General features: G+C 52.4%; 1 long non-coding RNA gene across 2 annotated transcripts in view; it reads left to right on the top strand.

The window, feature by feature from the left end:
* The first annotated feature begins 2469 nt into the window (after window positions 1-2469).
* LOC102133084 (uncharacterized) overlaps window positions 2470-20371 on the top strand; it is a 53035-nt gene continuing 35133 nt past the window's right edge. For both annotated transcript variants that reach the window (XR_012415480.1, XR_012415481.1), the window contains exon 1: window positions 2470-2631. This is a non-coding gene — a long non-coding RNA (uncharacterized lncRNA). The remainder of the gene's footprint in view (window positions 2632-20371) is intronic.

Below are 20371 nucleotides of genomic sequence, written 5' to 3' on the forward strand. Positions count from 1 at the left end.
AAGACCTAGTGGCCAAGCCCGAGGGAGCCTGAAAGCAGAGGCCTTTTGTCTCCAGACAGAGAGCAGCGCCTGCTTTTTTCCATTCTCACGGGGCGCGGCACTGGGTCACCGGCGAGTCTCAGCCTCCTGCGTTAGGGGGATGGGAGGAAGAGTCGGAGAATGGAGGAAAACTCCCGTTCTGGCTGCCTGGAGCTGGAGGCTAGAACACCCCGGCGGGGTGGGGCGTGGAGAGCGGCCCGAGTGCCGCGCCTGGCCCCTGCCCTGGGTGCGCACCAGGCCGCGAAAGCCGGGGGCCGCCTTCGCGGCTGCTGAAGCCCGGGAGTCAGTCAAGCGCCCTCTGGCACCGCGAGGGAGGCGCACCTCTCCTGGTGCAGCGTTGCCGCGACCTGAGCGGGAGGAGGCACAGGATGCGGGGCTCCTGGACTGGCTGTGGACTTGGCCTCGGCGCACTGAGCACTCCCCATCTGCCCGAGCCTGGCCTCCGCGGCCCTCTCGGCCCGGTCTACGTTCTTTTAAGGACTTGAGCTGGAAGAAGAGCGAACGTGGCTAGAACCTGTTGACCTCCCCTTTGGCCTGGGAAGCCCGCACAGCTCATGGCCACACGCTACGGACTGGTTGTCAGGGGACGACGGCGGGCAGGTGGGGAGAAGGCCTCGGTCTGGCTCCTGGATGCCACCCCAGGACGGACGGGGAAGCGGAAACCTTGACCTCAGCCACACAAGGACACCTATCTGGCTGGCTGGCTGCCCTGGCCCAGCCACCCGGCTCAGAGGCCTACCCTTGGCCACAGTGGTTTGTCCTCAGGCTTGGAGGCCCCAGAGATGTGGACACAGTGACTGGCACGTAGTAAGCGCTTAATAAATGTTAGATGGTGGTGTCAATCATTATTAGGCACATCCAGTTTCCTCCATGAGCATCTCCCCTCTTACACACATTTATTCCAGGCCAACAACATGCGTAGCTAGGTCCTTAAGCACCTCTACTCATACCCAGAGGCCCATCAGCTGCCTCTGCTCCCTCTGAGCCTTGGAGCTGCAGCCCTCCACCCCTGACATGTGAGAGAAAGCCAGAGGCCCCTAGAGTCCCCCCTAGAGTGTTTTCCAGGCCTGGGACACCTGAGCAGAAGACACAGAGGCCTGAAGAAGGGTTAGCAGGTCCCTAATATGCCCCATCCATGTCAGCACCAGCGGAGGGGAATTCTGGTTAAATAAGAATATTCTGGACAGGGAGTTGGTGGTTGGTCAGTTAAAAAAGAGAGAATCCTTCAGTAAGGGATGCATATGTGGGAAGAGTGGGGGGCACTAGGGCCAGGCTGATGCAGAAGAAGCAATAGAGGGTGAGTCAGAGCATCGCAATAACACCTTTTTCTTCCAGAAAGAATTCTTTAGTTAAGCCTTTAATCGATCTTCGGTGAGCAATGAGTTGTGGGAGGTAGTGCCATTAACTATACATACAATGTTCATGTAACCAGATTTTAATCATTTATGATCTTAATAAATATGCTGCCTTCTGATTCTTTTTATCAGTGATATTAATACTGTTGTTGTTGTTGTTTAAACGAGATTTTAGTCCCGGTTCGTCCCCAGAGCAACTGCAGGAGCCATGCCCAGGACTATTGTCACCTGCTGCGCCGCAGCTCAGACTTCAGCCTGCTCGGCTCCTCTTCCCTCTTCCCCCTTCCCCAGATCCCCCAGGCTGATGGATATTCTTCGGTCGGGGCCCTTTTTAAAATGACCAATGTCTTATCAGTACAGGCTACCCATCCTCTCTTCGTTTCTAACCATTTTGCAGTGCGAAGAGAGACCCAGGCGCAGGCCAGGCGGCGCGTGTCACTCGGCCTGAATTGCACCGTAATCGCCAAAACCTTGGCCTAATTTGCAGCTAATAGATCTCGAGCGAGGGAGTCGGGAAGAAACCAGTGGCTTTGGAGGGATCGGAAATTAAGGGACTGGAAGGAGGATGTGATTCATATTATTCTCCCCCTCCCCCTCCTGCACACGACCGTGTGTCTCCTGGCTGGGCCTTTGGGGACGCGGCCCCTCGCTCTCCGTGGCCTGTGTTCCTGTTGTTCCCTTCTCTCCCAGAGGACCACTGTGACTGGGGCGCCGCGCCCTTCGGTGCGCTCAGACCTCGAGCCCTCCGACCGGCTTCTCCCAGTCCCCGGGAGGAGGCGCTGGTGCCCGGGCCGGCCTCTGGTCCCTCCCACCCGACATCCTGGAGCCCCCATTCACAAAACCCCTCCTGGAAGAGGACACACACACACACACACACACACACACACACACACACACACACACCACACACGCACTACGAGAAGGGGAGTTTGATCTTGTCTCATTGGCGTCTCGGGTCTGAAAGGAAAATCGTTTGGGTAAACAGCCAAGCTTCCAGGCTTAACGCCCGGCTCCCGCCCCCGCCCCTCCATCCCCTCCAGCCTCCCCCACTCCCCTTCAACGCCACCCGCCACCCACACTCGGCTCCGCAGCCGGGCCCCGAGCGAGCTCCGCGAGTCCTGGCGGGAGTCGAGGGCTCCCCGGGTTCAAAGGGCCGCAGCCCAGAGGGAACGCCCTCCTTGCTGTGCCCCGGGGGGCAGAAGCGGACTGCTGGGCGGTGGGACCGGCCTGGGCCACGGTAGGAACCGCGAAACCTCCCGTTTCCCTAAATAGAGCTGGTCTCGGGGGAGGGCGCCGGGGAGTTCGGAGCCCGGAGGGACATTTTTGCCAAGACCAAGCGGAAGCCGAGCCCGGGCGGCTGGCTGCGCCTATGAGTTCCGCCACGGGTCCGACGGGGCACCCTGGACCCCAACAGGCCGTCACAGGCGTTTGCACATTTGTGTGCACGACCACGGGCAGGGGCTTTAAGCCTCTGCTAGCTAGCTGCCTCGGGCTCGGCACACCCTTGGGTGATTACCCTGCCCCCACCTCCCTCCAAGCGACCTTGGCTCCAGGAAAAAGCTTTAGTCTGCTATTAAGCGTTTTCCGAAGTTTCTTTCCAAAGGAGAGTTCTTCACTTTACTGGCTGTAAACATAATTAATAGTTATTAACATGCAAAAAAACCTTTGTGGTGTTTAAAAGGATAATGGTCTCTCTGTAGCTCACACTCTTAAGCGTGGAGAGAACCTGGAAATCTGAAAATATCCTGATTAGATTATTAGAGCTGATTATACAGTGATTTTCCCCGTTCTCTAATGAAATTCGTCTCTCTCCTCCCTTCCTCTGTCTCTTGTTCTCTCTTTTTCTTTTTCTCCCAGTCTCAATCTCACTCTAATCCAGGAGTCATTAGCAACACCCTCTGGCTACATGTTTTGCATCAGTGAAACATTGTGACATAGTTGTAATACAAACTCGGCCGCCTTGCACTGCATCTTGCGGTAGGAAGTGTAATAGCAATAAAAATCATTTTTCATCTCCAGGCATTATTGGGTGAAAAAAAAAAAAACAAACAGAAAACCTTAATGTGAGAAGAGGAAGGGTTGGAGGAGAGAGAAATGAAGGGAGAGAAGAAGGGGGGGTGGGGGAGTTTGAAGAGAGAGAGAGAGAGAAGACCTTTTCCAGTTCAGAACTCCTTTTCCAAACTGTAGGCATGCAGATTCACACATACCATTTTCTATGCTTTCCTCTCCTCCGTTTTTGTCCTAGTTCCTCACTGCTGGCCATCAGTGGGCCCCAGGACCCTCTTGAGAATTCCCCCTGCGCTCCTATTATGTTTCATCAGCTGCCTTCTCCCCATGTTAGCACCAACCCCCACCCCCATGCCCAGGCCTCAAGACCCCCAGGGCCCGGGCCACCCCTCCTTAGCTGGCAGTTATTAGGAATGCTCATTCAAGTTCTGCTAGGAAATTGGGGCCTTTCTTCTGTGTGGTCTTACAGGAATCTTTCCTAGCCTGATGGAGAAGAGACAAGCCAGCCAGAAAGCCAACCTGGCTGTTTTTCTGGCGTAATTTCTGAGCAAGATCTGAGAGCTCCTAATCAGCAAGGAGGAGCCCTGGTTACAGGGAGAAGGGGCACTCAGTCTATACCCTGCCTGCCCTTTGGGGGCTCACTCCGCTAACTCAGGGGACTGCGGAGGTTCCAGAAGCGATCTCTATGTTGGGATTGCTCGGGCAGGGAAATACAGGGGCTTACACACCACCAAATAAACTGTAACCCCACCCTATAGTCCCCAGTTCAGTTCCTATTATTTGTAGGGTCCACAGAGCTCCTTAAAAAATAAAAAGATTTGAAATTTGTAATAAAAACTACATTAAATAAAGGTTCTGCACCTTCCTTCAAAACAAAGAAACCACACAAATCCTCACTGGACTGTGAGAGAGATGCTCTACTTTAAAACCATTTTTGGCATGTAACATTTGTTTTAACTTAAAACACCCATCTCTGGGATGGTGCACTTCGAGAACAATTTGAAGCAAAGGCTCACCATGTAAGTGGATTAAGTTTTCTGTGTATTTTATGGTCGTGTGGATGTAAGATCGGGGCAAACCTGTCATCAACTGGATAAAATAGTGTCAAATGCCCAGTTGCACCTTGGAAAGAAAGGCTGTGTAATTTGCAATTCTTGTCAGTTACTACTTTCACCAGCGGATAGGTGTACATGTTGGGGGCTATATTTTAGGTTATTTAGTCAGCAAAGCCAAAAGCTGTGGGTGCAGTGTCCCAGTAGGCTGGCGACTGGCACTGCAGAACGCCTTTAATGCTGGACTGACCAGAATAAGTGAATTTTGGTGGAAATCATAATTGGGAAGGGATGACTTTATAGGCACCACCTCATGGGAGATATCTGCATTGGCCGCAACTGCATGACCCGAAATACACGGCGGCCCGAACTAGTGGCTTCCTAAAGACCATGTCTCATTTATTTTATCCTTTCTAGGAAAGCAGCTCCCCAGCTTGAGTGACTACTTTAGACTTGGTGAAATTGTGCCTATATATTTTTCTCCTTCTCCTGTTATTTTCCCTTCATCCCAATGCAGCCACTGTGGGATCTGTCGGTCACAGATAATGGTTTTTAACCCGTCAGAAGGCCTGTGCGTTGCACTTCTCTGAGGGTTTCGATTAGGGAAAAAGTCCGGGTGACGTTCAAGTTAGGCTGCAGCAGGCTGGGAGGCTCGGCGGCGTCATTCCAGTTTCTGCGGCTAGGTGGCGCTCCAAGGTACGGCAGCGCGCCCAGGTTTTCGCCACCGAGCGCATCCGCCGCCGCGTCCCCGCAGCGAGGCAGCGGCCACCGAGCAGCTTTAACTCGGGGTTCCTAAAGCCTCTGAGCGGAAAGTCGGGAGCGCTCAGACCCACCTAGGCCGAGCTGTCCGCAGGGTGGGCGAAGGTCGGAGGCCACGACTGGGGAAGGTTGGCGGTGGCGAGGAGAGCTGTGGTGGCGAGAGGCGAGAGGCACACTCCGCGCGCAGCCGCTCGGGGGAAATATTCGAAATTCCCGGGCGGGGCGGACGCTGGGGCTGCAGGTCCCTAGGCTCGGGGAGCGGAGCGCTGGAGTCAGCCTCGGCCCAGGCACACCGAGCAAGCGCCCAATCCACTAAAAGCTCAGAGACGCAGCTTAGGGTTTTGTTGTTGTTGTTCTTTTTCAAAGAAAAAAATAAAAGAAGGAAAATATGTGTTCTATAGTTGTCCCCCAAACTAAAAAAGAAAAAAAATAGTTTTTGGTTTTTCCTGGCTTTCTTCTTTTCTCTCATTTCCTTTTTCTTCCCTTCCTTTTCCTTTTATTTTCTGTAGTTTTTTTCTTACCTCTCCTTTCGTTTATTTTTTTCTGTATTCTTCCCCCTATTTTCTTAGAGCTCTCTCTCTCTGTGTGTGTGTGTGTCTGTGTGTGAGAGAGAGAGACAGAGATAGAGCTTGAAAGAGAAAGAGAGAGAGAGAAAGTGAAAGTATTACCACCCGCTGGTAATACTAGAAGGTTTGGGCAAATGGTAGCAAAATTGAAGAAACTATTTCAATTTATTGAACGGACTTCAGTGCGTACGATTTCGTTTCCACGCTTCTGCTCTTTCTGGGTGTCTCACAAACTCTGAGTCAAAGATGACTGGGAGAAAATGGCTCTCACTTTGCCACTCCTAATCTGCGGTCGTGGGGGCCCTTTAAAATCATTTTTGAAACAGTGATAGAAATAATAATAGTAATAGTCCCAATGAACAGCGTTTCCTTCTGGTATGAATTTTCTCGTGGTTTTGCAGCCTGGTTGGCGGTACCCGAGGAACGCGGGCGGGCGGCGCGGCTGGGAGGCTGGGGCCCTCCTGTCAGCAGCTGGTTCCAAGGGAATCCCCTGACCCGTGAGCTGTCCCTCTGTCTGTGGCCCTGGGTCTCGGGCCTGGGCTCTCGCAGCTGCTGGGATGCTTTGCTGCGCCTTCCACATGCAGCCGCTGCACTTCTCCCTTGAGCCGCATTTCCGGCCACCTCACCTTCCTTGAAGTTTTCTAGTATATAAGGAGGAATTTTCGGCCCAATTTAGAAGGCTGCAGAAACTCAGAGGGTCAGGTCATTAGGAATGTTAACGCAGCGACCAAGAATTATAAACATGATCTGAAAGTCTCTTCCAATTCATTTCTTCAGGTATTTATTTGAGCTAAGTGATGAAAAGTGACAGTTGTGAAATAGACAGCTTTTAAAAGTAATGAAGTCAGATGAGGCTTTAACCTGTCGATTGCTATAAATCAACTTTGAAAAAGAGGAATGAAGAATGTTATTTGAGCACCTAACCGCCAGCATTTGCTGTGCCGGCTGTCGACCCTGGAGTTGGTCTGTGAGCACCTTCCAGGAGGCAGGACCCAGCGAAGCCCTGCGCCTGCAGTGTGACCCTCAGGCGACATGCAGGATTAGGGGCCGCACTGCCAAAAGGCGACATTTTGGTGTGTGGGAGAAAGAGGGTTCCATTTCCACTCAGACTTTTGTCATGGGTTTGGGCTATGCAACGTATCTGGGCAGGTGACCCCAGCCCTTAGCACAGTTGGGAATTCAGCCAGGCTGCCACCCATGGGACTGAACCCCGAAATACAGATCGGCGCCCAGCCCAGCTCCCCAGCTGGCTAAGGGCGTCTACTTCCTTCTTCTAGCCGGTTGGGGAAAGCCCAGGGCCTGCATGACTCCTGGACTCTTACTAACCCTTTAGAAATGGTGGCAGCAGGGTGAGGAGGATGAGGAGACTAAACTTCCCCAGGGTGTGGGTGGGTGAGTTGAGCCGGGGCTGAGTTATCTATCACATTAAATGACTCTCTTATGTGAGGGAAACCCGGGAAGGAGGGGTCCTGGGGGCCTGGGGGCTGAAGGCAGGATAGAGCAGGTGTCTGAAGTTCTTGTGGGGAGGGAAGAAGGGTCCCATTCCCGACATGCCCCCGTCAGGGCATCCAGAATGCCTTCTGAAAAACATGAACTGGTTGGGTGTTTTAAAGTAAACCTTACACACTCTTTTGGAGATCTCAGTTCCCTACAATTGCAATTTCAGTCTTAGCCGGGTGTAGGGACGCTATCCTTTTCACAGTGACTTCACCCCACTCTGTCCCTGTCTGCACTCCAAACCTAAGCCCGGGAGAGTTCCCCGGGCCTCTGGCCCTCTGCGTCTGCTAGTCTCTTTCCCCCAAGACTCCCCGAGGTGGAGAGAGCACTGGTGCTCCTTGGAGAAATCAAGGTGTCCAACATTCCCTCCGAGGTGAGGCTGCTTGAGCGCCAGCAACAGGTCCTGCTGCACTTTCTTGCCCGGCTCGTTCACTCCGCTTGCTCTCCATCCTCATTTCTGGGATCAAATGGGAAAGAGGGAATACTCCTCGACCCCTCTCCCCCCTTGACTATCCAAAGCAGCCCGAAGATGGCGAGGAGACTGTGCCGGGTCTTCGGGCAAATGCCCCGCCGGGTGGCTCCAGAAATGGCCTGTGACCTGCACTCACCTCGGAGAAATTCCAACTCTTGTTTGAAGACTCCTACTTAGAGGAGCCCTCTGAGGATACGCCCCTGGAGAAAGTGCACCAGAGGGAAAGTGGAGAGAACCACGCCCTCCCCAGGCGCTAGCCAGCGACTCCCGGGCCAGCAGGGCCAGTGGCTCCTTTCGGGCCCACCCTGGCCTAGTGATTCTCTGCGGCCTTGGAGGGGTGCGGAGAGGTGAAGCCGATCTTGGGCAGCGCCCCTCCCCTTGCAGGTCTAATTTCCCTTCTCTGGGGACCTGGAGGTGGGAAGCTAGGCCCCCAACTCGGGCATAGGCGGCTCGGACCCCATCGGCGTCCAGCCCGCCTTCGGAGTTAGCTGGAGTTGGAACCTGGCGGCCTCGGGTGTCCGCAGCACGCTGTGCGGCCACTGGCCTCCGCCCGCTCCGCTAGCGCCAGGGCTTTCTGCACCCCAGGCGGGGGAAGCGAGGGCGTGGGGGTCTCCTAGACCAGCCCGGGTGACGGCAGTAGGGGACCGACAACTTCCATTTTCCGACCCCGAGAAGGGAAACTCAACGGAGGGGGCCGGTCGAGACTCCTCCTCCACTCCGCCCCGAGGCAGCCCGGCTAGACTAGCGGCGGGTCTCCGCCCGCCCGAGCGTTTCCATAAATCAGGCCGCTGGCAGGCTGCTAATTAGCTCGGGCGGAAAAGAATAGAAAGAGGGAGAGTTCGGTAGCGCACTGTGGGGTGGGGGTGGGGACTCAGTAGGTGGGAGATCAGAATTTCTCTAGGACCGTTGGGAGACTCCCTGGGGTACCTCAGCAACACCCCCGCCCCGCACCCCCGGCCCAGGCCACCGTAGACCTCCTCCCCCCAATCTGGGCCTGCAAGCAGGGGCTTTGGGCTCACAAGCCTCCCGCACTGCGCTCCCCCGCGTTCGACCTGGCCCGCCCACCCACGCCGAGTCCCCCTCTCCCACTCGCTGAACAAACCCAGAGTTAATTAACTCCCCCTCCTTGCCCCCTGCAATATCGGAAGACTTTCAAAACTCATCTCCAAGTGTTTCCTCTTTAAGCCTAAAGCTTGGAACAACCGCCAGGGAAAGAGGGGAGCTGGGTCTAGAAGAGTCGGTCACCTCCGAGCTTTCGGGCAACAAGACTTCCCCACAGATTGTGTGGGTTGTGGGATGAGATGCAGCAACCCTATTTCTCCTCCCCCAGTGAAAAGGCAAGACGATCAATCAAAATTAGAAATAACATTGAAGTTGGATTTTTGATTTCCATGTAAATTGCGAACAGAGGATGTGGCGAGTGAGAGCGACTTCTGTTTATTTTCTCTTTTCCTCCCCCATCCTTCTCCTAGCTCCGCGCCCCTCCCAGCCTTCCCGCCCTTAGCCGGGAAAGGACTCTGAGATGACATCACCACAGAGACCCGCGGCCTCCCCGCCCCCGGCCCCGGGACCCCGGAGCGGAGATTGACAGGTGTCGCTCGTTAGGACAATGCCTTCCAGGTGCCACTGTCACAGTCCCATCCTTCCTAACCCGCCCTCTTTGCCCCCTTCCCTTCCAACTCTCATACCTCCCCCCTTTCTCCTCTGGGGTAAGTTCTCACATTCGCACTCCCAACCCCCAGTTCCTCTCATCTGGGCACAGGGCCCCAGGTCTAGAGATGCGGGCAGGGGGCCGGAACCGAAGGGCAGGGGTGGCAGAGGCTCCGCCTGCTGCCTGCCGTGGCCGCTCCGAGGTGCCAGGAACTCCGGTAAGGGTCCCGGCGGCTGCAGCCCGGGAGTGGGCAAAGAGGGAACATGCGTGTATTTTAAAGGGATCAGCGCGGTCTCTGGACTTCCCTGTCTTCGCTCTCCACCCCCGCTCCCCCCGCAACGCACACATAATATAACAGACGCGAAGATAATCCTGCCATCTGGCAAATCCCAAATTTGGCGACCAAGCTCGGAAAGCAACAGCGACGGCTCATCCCGGGAGTAGGTGGCTGGTCCTGCCGGACTCTCCGGAGCTGGGGCAAGGGCGGTGGACTCTACCCGCACCTGCCCCCACCTCTGCCCCATCCCCGCCCTGACCGGGTAGAATGTGGGGTTTTTCTATTGCACTCGTCAGCAGTTCTGGGTGTCTGGAATGGGGGAGCTGTAAGTGTGGGGCTCCGACCCCACTTTCCACCAATGCTGCCTCAATGAGTTAAAACCCAAATTCGGCTTCATTATGTACAACCGAATGTAAATTATAGCTAGGCGGTCTGTCGGCGGCGATTTAGATCATTTGGTGATAAGGATCACACTTATTAGATTTCTTCAAAGCCGATGGGGGTTTTCTTTCTTTCTTTTTTTTCTTTTTCTTTTTTTTTTTAAGGAGGGCATTTGTGCTAAATTGCCCAGTGCTGGTGTGATAACTGTCAAAAGTTTGACATCAAAGGAGCTAATATTATTCAGTTACCAGAGAAGCTGTCTGTCTAAATAAGAATATCTTAATTACTGCATCACAAAGGTAGAAAAGGGGTCGGATCTGAAAAGGGGAGAGGCATTCAGCCGCTCCTTTTGATGCGCTATCTATATTAGACCGATGCGCCGTTCTTAATCAGGCCTAGTCCGATTTCCTTTCCTCTCTTGGTCGGTCCTCTGAACTTTATAACTACATGTAAACACGTTGTCAGTGGGGACATAATCTTCTCAGGTTCTTATTAGAAGAAATTTCCATCCTCTCCCGTTCTAGATTAGGCAGTGGAGTCCGCTCCATCAATGAAGAGACTAAGGTTTCGTGGACAATAATGTGGCAATTGTTGATGGTTTGTGACCCATAAAATGTGGAGGTGACTGTTCTGGCTTTGGTATGTAATTATGCAAAACACTTTCCATAAAGACTTGCCATTCGATCTAATGGCAGTCCCTGCGGTCTATTTCAAAAAGGGAGGGTCTATGTACAGAGAGAGAAAAGTAACATTTGTTTTAACACAGGTTTTATAGGGGGGATGGATAAATACAAACACATCACAACGCCGCCCAAAGTATTTTTTCGAGTCAAATTAAAATAATTATCAGGGGGTTTAATAAGTTAATCATAGCAACATGGCCCATCCAAACGCACAGGGAGGGGGGTTCAGGCTTCAGCCCACCACCTCTCGACCTGGGACTGTGCTTGAGAGTGGCGAGTCACCTCTGGGTTCTGCAGAGCTGGAGCTCGTGCCTGTCTCAACTCAGTCCACCTGGGTGCCAGGCTGGGATCTAAAGCCCCGATCTGGGGCTGAGGTTGGGGGAGGGGTGGGCGGCATCTCGACCCCAAAGGCTTGTCCCTGAAATTATTTGGCATGGGACATTTTAACAAAGCAGCCCTCTTTCAAGAAGCGCCCTCCATCCCCTTGCCCTCTAGTGCCCTCAAGCTCCCAGGATTTAGGTGCCCACAGAAAGGCAGGCGGAAAAACAAGTCCCGAGACAGGAATGAGTCGAACTGGTTCGGGTGGAATGGCTAAACCTGACGCCCACGCTCAGAGGACCAGTAGCGGAGCACACGCGAATCAGTTAAAGCTGCCCCCAGCACTTTCTCAAGACACCTGAGGGTTTGTTTTGTTTTTTCAAAAGTAATATGGGGAATTAAAAAGGCCTGAAGCAGAAGGATGGAGTGAGATGGGAGGGTCTTCACTGCCTTGGGCCCCAGTCCTGGCCTCTGGCTTTAAAAGCAAGTCTTTCTTTGGCACCCCACTGGCCCTTACCTTGTCTGGAGACGCGCCCCCCACCCCGCACTCCCTGAACTGCTCTGCCTCGAGCTATGAGTCCTCGCCATCCGCCACACGGTGACGTTGCCGTGTGAGCCCAGCAGTCGCGGGCAACCGGGGATTTTTCAAGGGGGAAATGATGATTAGAAGAGAGAATCATCTAAATATCAAAGTGACACATGGGGAGACCTGGAAAAAATATTTAAGCTAATGAAAAGCAAATAAAGAAGCAGACACAGGCTGGGAAATTAAATATTATGTTTAAAATGGTGCTTTTGTGCGGGCCTGAAGATTTCCGATTCATGTACACATAATAAACACTCAGGTTTGTCATCTGGAGGTGCAAATCTGAAAGATATTCCGACAAATGAAGTGCTGGCAGAGAGAGGAATAAAGAGATCGGTGCCTGTCAGGGGTCAGGCAGCCTGAGATTGCTTCTAGAGATCTTTTGAAAATTTCACACGATTGAAGGCTTAGGGGCTTCACTGCGTTCGCATTTCAAACTCAGATCAGTGGGATCACAATCAAAAATAGAGGTCTGGAAAATTTTGATGCAAAGATGGCCACGGGCTTCAGGGCTTCTCTCACTAGCTCTCTCTCTCTCTCTCTCTCTCTCTCTCTCTTTTTTTTCTTTCCAAGACAGACACCCTGACATGGCTGTGATCCTTTGGATGACAGAGTTGTCAGAAAAGAAAGAGAAAATTGCATCTTGTCTGGTAACTTCCTTTCAGTCAAAAGGAATTTAGGGTCTTATTTTCAATAAAAGAGAGAAAAAAAAGATGATTCATTTCTAGCAAGCATAGGATGCTCAATAGGATGCTCAAAAGAGTCTCGGATTTCATAATTAATGATCTACTCCTAGACATTTAGGTGTGATTCACCTCTTCATTTGTCCAGATTAATATGATTTCTCACTCTGTTTACATTCTGGCATTACCTTGAAAATTTGTCTCAATTTCTCAACACTATCATTTGTATACACAGTCAGGTGTATGAACATGATTACATGCATATGTACTTCAACATATATGTGTGCACACACAACTTTAATCTCTAAATCTGGACATTGGCCTGTTTGTCTGATAGTCCATGAGAGTTGTTGCCCACTTCCCAAGATGTCAGCACTTTTTGGTTTGAACAGGACACAAAAAAATCAATTGTCTCTGCGATTGATCTGGTGGTGTTGGTGGCGGGGGGCGGGGTGGGAAATAAGGGGACCTGGAGACGGGGATTCTATGAGACCAAATCAAATTAAGGAACTCTGGAAGAGAACCAGGCTGAGTAGATGCAGAAGACCTGGCTAGACAGTCAGCCGACCAACTGGAGAACACCTTGGGAACAAGATGTGATGGCAATTACGCCAAAATGTGAATCATCTAAAATTATTTGCTATTAGTTTGGCCAACTTTAGGGTGAGCAGAAAAAGGACCAATTTAGCATCAGTTTGCAGTTTGTAATTTTTACCTGGCTGTTTCAGACAAATGAACAAGATACTTTTTGAAATAATTGGAATTATAGTCGAGTTTCATTAACTTTCAAACCAACAGGAACAGATGTTGGATTCCTGAAACCTCTCCTTGACTGCATATATTAGGGGATCTCTGTTGAGGAGAGACCCCACAGTGGAGAAAGAAGAGACCTGTATAAAAAATATCTCCTGTTTCCTGAATTATAGACTCAGATCATTAATAATATGTGTTGTTTCACACATGGTCAGAAAGAGAAAAGTGTAATAGTTGCTTTAAGTGGATTTATAAGCTCAAAGCTTTTACTCCTCTCACTTCTGCAGGCTGGGGCAGCCACCAAAAACACCAGGACTTGGAGGCAGAGGCAGAACCTCAAAAACTGCTTGGCAGGCTGGACAGGTCCCAGATGAACAGCTCTGGTATGCAAAGCCAGGGAGGACAACTTGGCCCTGACAGGGAGTTTGGTGACTCCAGGAGGAGGGCTGGGGAGGTGAAATGGAGTAGGAGTGCCTCTAAAGTCCTACATTCAAAAACCTTCCAGACACCCACATTGCAATTCTGGTGGAGAAATTCCCACCCTGGAGCTTTGGAGGAGAGCAGCCAATGTCTACAGGGCAGCTACTATCCTCAGATCGCCTTCTCCTTCCCCCCTCCGCCGCGCCCCCCCCCCACCCCACTCCGTCCACAGTAAAGGAATAGAGAGCAGGTCCTTAGTGTAACTTTAAAGCACTTGAGCAGAGACGCAAACGAAGGAGAGTCTTCTCTTCTTAGAAGGGCCACCCACAGGGCGCTCAATTTCACTTTTTCTAAGTCTCCTACAAAGGACAGAGGCCCCTAACCGGGCTTTAAAAGCGGGGTTTTGTGCAGTAAATACGATGGGGCCCGTCCTGGTGTCCAGGAGAAGCTCTAGAAGAGAAAAACGGGCGACGGGATGACCGCAAAGGAGCAGGGAGAGGTAGGAGGGGACTCTCGACCGAATAGGGACAGTGCCGCCTCCAAGCCTGAGCTGAGAACTGGCCCCAGCAGGGAGGCCTCGCAGCCTGGCTAGGGTTCGCTGGGATGCACGCCACCGCGGGCGTGCTGAGTGCCCGGAATGTCCCCTGACCTAGGCCGGAGAAGGATTCAGGTCTCCTCTGGTGGATGTGGGAGGTCTTGGGATAACTCTTCGTGAGAATGCAGAGCTGGCAGGAGCCTCCGTAAAAACTCTACAAGAAACGGTCTTGAGGGCCATCTACTTTGCTCACAAAACAGGGTTTTTCTCCAGCCAGGAAAGGCGGCGAGACCCAGGCAACTTGGACCCGGTTAGGGACCTGTGTGGGATGTGTTTTCTGCAAATTCTTACCTAGGAACTTCAGGGGGACGAGGGCGGCAACGCCAGATCACAGGCGGCCGGTGACCTCCGGTTATAGTGATGAGTCCTCTTTTCCTGCCATCGCCAGCCCTGGGAGCCAAGGACACGCGAGTAACATTTCTTTCTCCACCCCATTCTCACTTTAACCCGCCCCCCTCCAAAAAAGTCAGGGTCCAGAGGAGAATTGCCAACAGGAGGTCAGAGGCTGAGCAGAGCTTGAGATGAAACGGCGCCTGTAGATTTAAAAGCAAACAAAGCCGGAAAAAACCCTAACTAGTCTGGCTGCGCATGGGCCAGAGCTCCTCCGGTGCGCCTGGGGCAGGGCAGTCGCCAAACACTCTGATCCGGGGCCGTCAGGAGCTATATCAAGGGCTCGGCCCCATCAGGAGCTATATCAAGGGTTCGGCCCCAGCTCGCTCCTGTCTGGCTGGCCCCGAGTCAGGACACCCCGAATGCAACCTTCTCATCTGCTCTGCCCCTCCTGACCCGACACGCTGGTTGTGGGGGGCGCCACTGGTAGCAAGAAACGCGCCAGGCGCAGGTGGACCGTCAAGCGGGGGTTAGAGGCTGGGCAGCCGCCAGGTCCCAAGTGCGGTGCCCTGGGTCCTGCCCCCTCCAGGAGTCAGACACAAACATTCTCCGGGTCCTAGTCAAATGTAGAGTCGGGAGAAAGGAACCTGCGAGGCATCTTCTGGGTGTTCTACCCCCAGCGCGAGAAAACTGAGCATTCTGTGCCTGTAGGGAGAGGTCCACCGCCCTAGGGGGCCGTGAGAACGCAGTGGGATACCTGAGTTGCCATTTTGGCCTTTTCTAAAATAATGTTTTAAAAAATATTATGAAACTAAAAACTGCAGGCGAGGCATCGCCTTTCTTCTCGTTTTGATATGACACCCACTAAATAAAATCCTCTAAGCCATCTTCACTCCAACTTCAAAAGAGCGAATGTTAATTTTACCTTTATTTAAATGATTGCAGAGGCTGACTGGTGAGGGATTCTCCCCTTCCTCCAGCCCTCCCTCCGGATTTTAACATATGGAGTACAGTCACGATTTACCGCCACTCTGGAAAGCCAGCCGCCACCTCCCCAATCCCCATCTTGCTTTTTTTCCCCTTTGGTTGATATTAATTTCATGGAATGCTATTTAAAGTTTAGCATGAAATGCACGTGCTATAACACAAGTGGCGAGTTATCGTCAATGAACTAGAAGTGGAAACACATCAGGAGCAGACTTGACCTCTTCTTGGATGCCTGCAGACCACGCCAAGTGGGATTTAGTGTGCACCATCTCCCCATAGGAGGCTTCATGATCTAAGCCCAGATCTAAGCCTGAATGACCACACCCCCAGGAGTCTTTGCCACAGAGGACTGAAGCTGTGTTCCTTGAAGGCAAGGACTTTAGCCACGGAAGGGAACGCGAGGAACTTCGGGCAATCTTTTTGACGCCACGTTCCATTTTTTTTAGGATCTCTTGCCAATTTCCCAGTGTGTTCTGTCCAGATAGACTAAGCTCTTTGGAGTTAATTAACCTGTGGTAGAGCCACAATTAATACGGAGCGAAGACAGAAGGGAGAAAATTCAGAAGGAAGGGGGGAAATAAAAGTAACGTTTGTCTAGCCGGAGTCTTTTACACTGCTCGGTCACAGTTAGTTACCGACTTTCCAGCTGCGAGGACGATGCGCGCCATTTACTGTAATTGAATTGCTGTTATAACACCTTGCAAAGGGACAGCAATGCGTTTCAAAAAAAAAAAAAGTTGCGTGCGCGGCCAGCAGTTGCGCCTGCTAGATAGAGCTGCCCCACGGGGATGGGGACACAGGGCTCGGTGGGTCCTCGGGTGGGGCTCGAGGAGCCTGGTTTCAGGCGAATTCGTTCCGGGCATTCGGTGTCCCTAGGCTTGCCTAGGAGTACTGGGGTCCCTTAGAGGGCCAGAACCCGAAGCTGAACCTGAATAAGGAATGGGGTAGGACCGGAAATTGCAGAGACATAGAAAACCAATACGTGGTCGGGAGTAAACTGCGCGCGACCAAGGGCTCTGCCCTCCCTCTCTCCGTTGATTTGAACGCTGGGAAGCTGCCCGCCGCGGGGATGGTTGGACAGCGCCACCTTTGCCACCCCCTTTGCCCAGCCTTGGCAGGATCTCTCCGGAAACATACTCGCATTAAGGAACTAGGAAAGCTTCCTGGCCTGGAGCTAGGAGCCCGAGGTTGCGGCTCCTTGCTGAGTGTGACGCTCAGTCCTGTGCTCCCCGCCCTGCCCCAGGTGCCCAGTCCCGCTGGAATCCATCTCCTCAGCGCCGGTTTCCCACTCTGTGAGTCGGGGAAGAACTTGGGAGCTGCAGGATCCGCCACCTCGGTTTTTCAGACACAGCCTCCGGCCGCTTTTCTTGGCCTGCCAAACCTTTGTTCACCTCTCCCACCCGTTGTCTCCTCTCCTCTATCCCTCAGCAGTGTTCTCCTTTGGACAAGAGGGCCCAATCCTTTTCTCTGCTACTTCTCGCCCCTAGTAGGCCCTTCTCGGCTCCACAGAGCTCCACAGGCACAGAGAGCAAACCGTAGACTCTGACGCTCCCCAGGGCAGTCACGGGCTTCTGAATTTCAGCACCACCTTGGATGCGGTCTCCAGGGGCACAACAGGGTGAAAGAAGTGGCTGGGTGGCAGAGGGAAGACGGTCTTCCCACCCCGCCGTCCTGAATCGGGTCCCGAAGTCCAGCTTAAAAAGGCTGCAAAGGAGGCCGGGCGCGGCGGCTCACCCCTGTAATCCCAGCACTTTGGGAGGCCGAGGTGGGCGCATCACCTGAGGTCTGGAGTTCGAGACCAGCCTGGCCAACATGGTGAAACTTCATCTCTACTAAAAACAAAAACAAAAACAAGCCAGGCGTGTGGTGGGCGCCTGTAATCCCAGCTATTCGGGAGGCTGAGGCAGGAGAATCGCTTGAACCCGAGAGACGGAGGTTGCAGTGAGCCGGGAACGCGACATTGCACTCCAGTCTGGGTGACAAGAGTGAAACTCCGTCTCAAAAACAAACAAAACCCATTACCACCAACAACAAAACTAATCTACAAAGGAAATAAAATAATTAGAGGTTAGAATGCACCTCACCAGTGCTGGGAGGGTGTCCAGAGTGCCGCTGAGAAGAGCGCACGGGACCCAGAGGGTACTCCATGGACTTGGGGATGCTCAGTCTTGCCCACGCAGGTCTGGTGGAGAAGGCAGAGACTTCCACGACTACGCTGGACCCCCAGCGACTCGCAAGGTTCGTGGTAGAAATAAGTGTGTTTCAAAAGTACTCTCCAGGCCGGGCGCGGTGGCTCACTCCTGTAATCCCAGCACTTTGGGAGGCCGAGGCGGACGGATCACGAGGTCAGGAGATCGAGACCAGCCTGGTTAACCCGGTGAAACCCCGTCTCTACTAAAAATACAAAAAATTAGCCGGGCATGGTGGCGGGCGCCTGTAGTCCTAGCTACTCGGGAGGCTGAGGCAGAAGAATGGCGTGAACCCGGGAGGCGGAGCTTGCAGTGAGCCGAGATCACGCCACTGCACTCCAGCCTGGGTGACAGAGCGAGACTCCGTCTCAAAAAAACAAAACAAAACAAAACAAAACAAACAAACAAAAACCCAAAAGTACTGTCCAGGGGAGTTGAGATTGCAATCCAAGGACAGGACGTGGGGAGAAGGAGCAAACAGTCCTGGAGAAGAGGAAACAGCGTGGGGCCTGGCCCTTATAACGGCCTTTTGGGATTCACCTATAGGGTGTGTGTGCCCCGGGGCGCCGGGGCGACGGTGCCGGGAAGATGGGTGGAAGATGGTTGGGGAGGGGTTGGCATCCATCACACTCCAATATGACACCAGTTGATCCCTTTTCCTAGGGGATTGTTCAGCTTCCTATAGGGTTTGCTAGACATAAGGTTGTTTTTGCACCCAAAAAGCCCATTGCTCTTGGAGGCATCCGGCAACTGAAGCATTGCTCTTGGGTCCTGAGAGCTGGAGGGCATGCAGCAACCCCGGCACCCACTCCCAGAGACCTACACCTACATCCACTTTTCTGCAAAACAAAGCTCTGTTCCTTTCCTGTGTGCCGGAAGATGGGGTGTGGGAGGATTCCCTGCTGTCTGGTCCATCCATGGCTTCCTGCGGAGTGGAACAGGTTGGAGGTGGAGTTGGAGAGGGCGGTAATAACTGCAAGAATTCAGGAAAGCAAAGCTCTGGCTTGATGGGGAGGCCTTGAGGCCGTGTTGGAGGTAGATTGCTTTAAGGCTCACCTGTGGGCAGGGAAAAAGCAGGTCCTACCCAAATGATCTGGACTCGGTTTTCTCTGTAGGGAGCCCCAGAGTCTTCAATTTGCACGTTGATGTCTGAGAGGTGAGGCAGGCTGGCAGCTGCCTCTTTGAAATGTGGCCAGCACTAGCAGGCACCAGAGGGAGAAAATGCTTCCTAGTGTGTTAAGGACTCAAGGACCAAGCTTCAAGCTCGCATTGGGTCAATAGCAAGGCTGTGGTGGTCTGGCTGACCTGAGAACCCCTTCACCTGGAACCTCATCACCTGGAAGCCCAGCCAAGGCTGGGCTTGCGCTCAGCAGCTCCGGCTCCCACCTCACTGCACCGCTCCATCTATCCTGGCTGCCCATTTCCACTCCCCCGGTCCTGACAGAATCCTTGCCCTTCCATTTTTGACCTTCCTATCTCTAGACTTTCCTCTGGAGCAAATTTTGCCTAGTCCTAATGTTTGCCAACAAAGTCGATTGTTAACAGCTACAAAAGTTCTTTTGGAAAAGATAGGAAGAATAATAGAAAGAAGGAGAACTGACATAAGTCAGGATCCCTGCTCAAAGCTAAGCCACTTACCTGCCTTATCTCTTTTACAGCCTCACAACACCGACAAGCCTCACAACACTGACAAGACAGAAATACTCCTATAGTCAACTTTTTGCTGCTGGGGAAACTGAGGCTTAGCGAATTTAAGAGCCCTGTCCAACCAAGCCTAGGCAGCTAGGAATAGGCCAGGCCTGGATGGAACAGGGCTGGCCCTTCTGGCCACCAGCTGTGGTCCCAGACAGGACTCAGGAGACAAATCAGATCATTTGGATGGCTAAATGCAGATTCTCTCCTAGGCAGAGCAGAGCTCATCCCAGGAGAGCTGTCCCAGCCTGCAGGGAGCCAGACTGAGGCTTCCTAGCAGTCTCCAGTTCCTTGACTGCTCTGAGAGGTAGGAGGAAGGAGGGCAAGTGATCCCCATCCATGGCACAACCTGCTGCTTCCAGGGTACTGAGTCAGTGTGACCTTTTTGCATCTTAGAGATGAACGAGGGGGTACTTGCTGTGCTTTGTACCCCTTAAACAAGTATGTCCCCATTAAATTATCCCTTTGTGAAACCCCATTAAAAGACCACTTGCATTTGGAAGAGGGGGAGAGAGAAAAATAAAGGAAAGCACCTATAATACAGGGCAACATATTATTCCTGGGAGATGAAGACAGGTTGGTGAATGGCTAACGGTGCAATCTGCCCCATGGAAACAAGCACATTTCAAACACTCCAACATGCCCCCTTTTATGATGGGGAGAGACACTTATGGAAACACACACAGGAGAATTTTCCTTGTCTTAAGACATCCCATTTTCCTTAAGAGACCCAAGGAATGTTCGCAGGGTGGGGCACAGTGCTGTCCATTTATAACTACCTGTCTGCAGGTGCTAATGGAGGGACAAATGGCAAAGAAGGCATCTTTCTACTTTTTCTTTTAATCTACTTTCATGCTGTTTTTGCAGATTTATGAGGAATTAAAGACTTTTAAACTTTTTTTTTTTTTTTTTTTTTTCAGCCAGGAAAGCAGATTAAGCCTTTTGGGTAACAACAGATTTGTGTAGTAGCAAGGACAGAAAACCACTAATTATCCTACAAAATTGGTATGGATAGTGTTCACCCTAAAATTTTGTCTTTTTTAGTTTTGCCTTTTTCACCTTTCTTATGTGGGTGGTTT

The sequence above is a fragment of the Macaca fascicularis genome, chromosome 7 (genome assembly GCF_037993035.2).
Source record: "Macaca fascicularis isolate 582-1 chromosome 7, T2T-MFA8v1.1".
NCBI classification, from domain to species: domain Eukaryota; kingdom Metazoa; phylum Chordata; class Mammalia; order Primates; family Cercopithecidae; genus Macaca; species Macaca fascicularis.